Raw genomic sequence first — 6,399 nt, 5'->3', positions numbered from 1 at the left:
TTCACTACAAAATTAACTTGTGCATATTCATCACGCAAGCAAAAGATCATCAATTGGCTCATGTTCTACATGCATTGCTCATAATTTGATGATATAAAGTTCGAATTATCTGTTGGATAATTATGTTATGTATTATACTAATTAGTACGTTCACGGCGAAATCAAAATTAAATGATATTTTAAATAAATAAATAAATATAAAGATTAAACAAAATTAAAATATAAATAAATGTAAAGTATGATTTAAAAATAAAATATCAATTACTCAATAAAATCTCGAATTTAAAAACGTATAAAGTGTAATAATAATTATAGTTACTAAATAATTTTAAATTATTTGATAATGAAAATTAATATACACATTATTATTATATAGTATTCCGCATAATAATAAATAAATAAATATTTTCATACACGAACATAAATAAAAAATTTGTAAAATTTTAACAAAGAGAAAGAAAATAACATATTTTAAAATTTTAATATATAACATATTCATTTTGAATTCATTTTTGATGATTTTTATACCCTAATAAAGATTTTGTTACGAACTTAAACTTAAATTGCATATTGAATATTTTTTCATAAATTAAATTTAATGATATTTAAAAAATAATTAAAATTATAAAAAAAAAGAGAGAAAAAATAGTGAAAAATTGATGGGAGAAGAGAGAGAAAAAATAGAAGGAAAAAATGGAGAGAGAAAACTCATTTTTTATATAGTATTATATAAATATTATATAAATTATATGATACAACGATAAATTTCTTGTACAATGAAATATTTTTAACTAAAATTAACATAAAACGATCATGTGAACGAAAGTCTCACAATCATGTCTGTAGTGGGCAAAATCCGTCAACTTGGCTCAAGCCCAATTAACATTTCAAGCTGGACCAATGAGCCAAACAACCCGGTCAGTCCAGCCCGACAAACTTCGAACCAATTTGGATCGATAACGAAGTTGGCCCAATTACTTAAGAAAACTTGTTCGCCCAGCCCGATAAGTCAAGTTATACTTAATGCAAGATCAACCTGGACCGACCCAGGTTGACTATCCCACTTCAAGTCCAACTTGTCTAAATAGTCAGGCTGAATAATTCACATTAAGTGTGAGCCCATCAAACTAGTCCAACAAGTTAGTTCGCCAATCTGGCATGACCCAAAAAGGCTCAATCAGTCAAACAAACTGGTTCATCTAGCCCAAAAAGTTATAGATCAACTGGAATGGACAACCAAGCCGGATATATCACATCCGGCCCAAGGATTGCCATCCACCTAGTTGACGAAGTCACATGACCCAACCATCAACCCTAAGAAACGTCTCCCGCCAAGCTGACACGATCAGATGATGAATCTTTATGATTTCATTCAAATCGCAACAACCTGGGGAGAGAAGGGTTTGGATGAGGTCAGACTGTAGAAACCCTAGCGGCTGAATGTCCACTATATAAGCAGCCCGACTAGGTCATAAAGACAGACACGAAATTCTACTTGCTCTTTACTTTTTGAACTCTTTCTCTACTCTGCCGCCACACTGATTACTCTTCCAAGTCGGATACAACCAACTTGGCTGCCTTCCACCTTTCATTATCACAACCTGTCGTCACCGTCTCCACCCTCCGAACGCCATCGACACATTGGAATAACCACTCATTCCAACCTGTCTTTCTCTCTTATTTCATTATGTTTGTCATTCTATCTTGCTATTCCGTTACTGACTTGAGCGTCGGAGGCTCTACGGTCGATACCCCCTCCCGGTGCTCAACCTAGGGTTCTTACGTATTCTTGTATTGACAAGTTGCTAGTGCCCAATATATCTGAACGTGCAGACGTCAACCTCAATTTTAGATTTTAGCCTCTACAATGTCAATGTTAAGTGTCGAGAATATAACAGAAATAATTTATAGTTCAATAAGTCTTGCGTTAATATTGGCCAAAATTTTGCCGATGAATTTTATTCCAAGTGATAAAGTCAGGGCACCAAAAATTTCGTTCTTCAATGAGAAGATTATGGTTCGAGCCCTATTTACTTAATTTTATTGAATATATGATCTAATTTGTACTAGTTTGATCATCGTAGGATTCATTATAATTCTTTATAATTTATTCAAATTCATAATCTAATTAATATGTATATATCTTGTATTAAAAAATTCAAAAAAATCTTTATGGTCAAAATTCTAATATAACATTATATTTTGTGGGCATTTACTTTACATGATTAATTATGTGCATGATTGAATATTTTTATCTTTAGTAGGATTTCTCCAATCCCACTATTTTCGTGTGATAACAATCAGACAAAACTAGCTTGAATGATAAAAATTAATTAAGGATCTTGGAATATCTTAAAGTTTCAATCAATTAAAATAAACAAGGATATAGCCTTATTATTTTTATCTATCAAGACTAATTTTTCAAAGTAAATGCCCCCTAAGTTTTAAACTTTTAATGTTGCAAACACTCTCAAATAAGTAAGGAACAACTTGCTGTAATAAAATAAAAGAAAGAAATAAAGAAACTTACAGTTGGGCTATTTTGGTTTTTCAGAACAAATTATATATCTAAACAAATCTACTTTCTTGTTTTAGTAGTGTTTTTCTTTTTTGAATCGTTCTTATTTTAGTAGTTAAAATCATAATTATCTCAAATTCAACGGTTGAAAATTATGCTTCCGCTGCCACATAAAGCGTATAATCGATACACCAAAAATATGAGATCCAAATTTAATTAAGGTTGCACACCACATATAAGAGCACTCCCAACAGAAATTCCAAAATTATGCTCCTATATTCCTTCCTAAAGCTTTCCTATTTAATTTTAGGATCTCGATTTTATAAATGCATACACCAGATCTCCTATTTTCTACATAAAAATAATAATTATGTGTGGGCCCTACTAATTATAAGCTTAAAATAAATTTAGGGTGGGTGTAAATTTAAGATTGAATTTAGGTGGGTGTAAAATTTTTTGTGGGCCCCATCCAATTTAGGGGATCTGCTGGATGCATTTTTTATCTCATTTTCAATTGTTTTAGCCTAAATTTAGAGTTAGTGATACATTTAGGTGATCTGCTGGGAGTGCTCTAACAATTTGTTGACTAAAATCCAAGTTAATTTATCTCTTTGTCAAATATGTAGTTCAATTATTAGCTAAGATGGCTTCAACTTGAAAAGAAAAATAACACATACTGTGAAATGTGCATGATCTTAACTAGACAATTTGCTAATTTTTTTGTAGGTTTTCAACAAATGGAAACAAAAGAAGGCAATAAAACAACCGTCATCAGTCCTCAATCACTAATCTATATGATTGATGCATTTTTATTTTTATTTCTTTGGCTGTAATCAATCACTGTTATTCGATTGAAATAGATGAATTTTAAGATAATTACAGTTTAGATATAATGAACAACCACATCTAATTCGCAAAATATTTTTCTGGATTATATGTATCTATCTGACAAGATTATTATGTGACTTTGTGACTATTTTAGCCCAATAATTTTTACTACATTTTTATTTTATTTTATACTTTTTGTATTAAACTGAAATGTGAAACGACATCCCATCGTTACATAGTGTATTATTTTTTATTGCCAACTATACACCCCGACGTCACAAATCACTTTCGGACTAAAATTGTTGTAAATCTTATTTATTGGGCTTGAATAATATATTAATAATTTTTATATTGGATTAAAAGGGTCAAAAAGTCATGTTACGAGGCCATGGCGGATTCAGGATTTTAACTTTGGGGTGCGACAAATGAATATATAATTATAAAAATGTGAGATCCAGGTCGCAAACACTGTCCTTTTTCCACGGACAACCTATTTTATGCCCGTGTTTGTAATGAGAAAAAAGGAAAAGCGAGAAGGGACATAGAATTAAAGGAAGATTTTAATTTTTTTTTTATAGATACAAAATACCAAAAGTATTACTACTATTTATAAGGGTTAATTACGCCAAAAACCATGAACTTTTGGCCGATTTCCAAATTTGCCATGAACTTTTTTTTTTCAAAAATTCTCTGAATTTAAGGACTTGAACAATTTTTCCATGCTTTCTAAAAATCCCCAAATTCAAAGCTGACATGACACATTTTAAATTACCGAAAAAATGATGTGGAATTGCCGGACGATTAATAAAACGACGTCATTTACGTGTGATAAAACAACGTTGTTGTGTCATGTGTGTTGTCTCTCTCTCTCTCTCTCTCCACTTTCTCTCTCCTGGAATTGACGCCGCCGCCGCGAATCGGAGTTGCTGCTGCGTGAAGATGAGGCGCAGCTATTACCGCTGCCTACCGCGAATCGAAGCAGGGGATGAGCCAGAGTTCACCTATTAATTGCTCCGATTTTCTCCGTCTCTTCCGCGACTAAGACGTCTGCTAAAATTGGGGGCAGCGGCGGTGGTTCACCGAGCCCAAAGCCAACGGCCCCTTCGCACCCCTTTTCCTTTTCGTTGGCCCCTTCACGCCCTCGTCTCTCACCACCAGGGACATCCGCATAGGAATTCGATGGAATCAGCAGACGTTTGGTGGCGGAGGCGGTTGTGAGGGAGGCAACAGATTTGCAGGGTTGGTAGGAGGAATAGGAAGGCGGCAAATCTTGTGTGGTTGTGGGAGAAGGCAGCGTAGGGGGCGGCAGATCTGGTGTGGTGGTGGGGAAAGGCAGCGGAGAGGGCGGCAGATCTGGTCTGGTAATGCTCCATCTCGTAAAAACATGTGCAGAGGGTTTCGCCGTCGGAGGAGCGGGCTAGGCTATTCGAGGGGACGAAGGCGACTGGCTTTACTTCTCCGATTGGTGGGTAGACTGGGCGACAGCGGCAGGGGCGCCGGATCTGGTGCGGCAGCGGGTGGAAGGAGGTGAAATTAGGGTTTGGCGAGTGGGGGGAAAAGGGGGAGACGATGGGGGGTTTCTTTTTTTCTTTTTCTTTTTTTGTTCTTTTTTTTCCATGTGTAGTAGGCGCCATGTCGGTGCCATGCGGAGCTTCACCGGAGCACAAAAGCATGGAAAAATTGTTTAATCCCTTAAATTCAGAGAATTTTTGATAAAAAAAAAAGTTCATGGCAAATTTGGAAATCGGCCCGAAGATCAGGATTTTTGGCGTAATTAACCCTATTTATAAAATATTACTATATAATAAAACTATTTTTTTTTTGGGATACAACCGCTCCATGCTGGATCCACCAGTGTTACGAGGCTGAATAATTATATATATTTTCCCATCTTTTATATTTATAGTTAAAATTTTGAAAAACATAGATATAGTTAATACTTTATGCTACGGATTCGAATGGATCTACTAACCAATATCAAAATTAATATTATCACTAATGCGAAATTTGAGACACAAAGCAAGATGGAGAAAAATGAATCAAGAAAGTTGTGATATGAGATTCAAGTTAGCAAATTCCAAAATGTTGGAGTTGTGGTGATAGAATTTTGAATGGTAAGGATGGAGGTCCACCACACGTACCCTAGCAATTCGGAAAAAGGACAATTTGGAATATATATTGACCAATAGCTATTTGCTACTGCTTTTGCTTTGCATCTTGCACACTCAACTTGGTCGGGATCAATTCTTTTGTGAGAGAGAGAGAGAGAGAGAGAGAGAGGGAGTTCCAAATGTTAAGTGTATTCATGATATTCGGTAGATGATTTTCAGGTTGCAACTTATAATAATACATTTTGTACATATTAAAATGTTTCGATGATACTTTCCTTTCGTACTTTATAAAGATATATAATGATTTAGCATAAACTAAAATTACATATGTATAAACAAACCTTGTAGTGCTAATACTTATGACAAAAAATCAACATATACCCAATCAATATCAATGTAGGATAAATACTCCATCTGTCCTTCTATAATTTTGAGATATTTGATATGAGACAGAGGGAGTATCACTTTAAATTTTAAATTATTTTCATATTATTAGTTATATTTTGAATTATCAAAAATATTTTTTAAATCGTGAATTATCGAGTTTGTATCAATTGTACTCCCTCCGTCCCGCGAGTCTTGACACGTTTTCCTTTTTGGGCCGTCCCACGAATCTTGACACGTTTCTTTTTTGGCAATAATTATTACCTTATCTCTCCTACTTTATCAATTTTATACTTTATTAATTATACGCTTAAAACACTAATCTACAACTCCTTAATTCTCGTGCCGAACTCAAACGTGTCAAGACTCGCGGGACGGAGGGAGTACTATTTTGTCTATTTCTTTTTGCTTCAAAAATTTGGTATAGCTCACCGAATGATATAATATATTTAATTTTTTTTTTAATCTACACTATGAAAACCTGAAAAATGGAAGAATGTATAATTGATATAAAATTTATAGCTCAAGATTTAAAAAAATATTTTCTATAATTCAGAA

Source organism: Salvia miltiorrhiza, chromosome 2 (genome assembly GCF_028751815.1).
Source record: "Salvia miltiorrhiza cultivar Shanhuang (shh) chromosome 2, IMPLAD_Smil_shh, whole genome shotgun sequence".
NCBI lineage: Eukaryota > Viridiplantae > Streptophyta > Magnoliopsida > Lamiales > Lamiaceae > Salvia > Salvia miltiorrhiza.
This window is presented reverse-complemented; position numbering follows the sequence as displayed.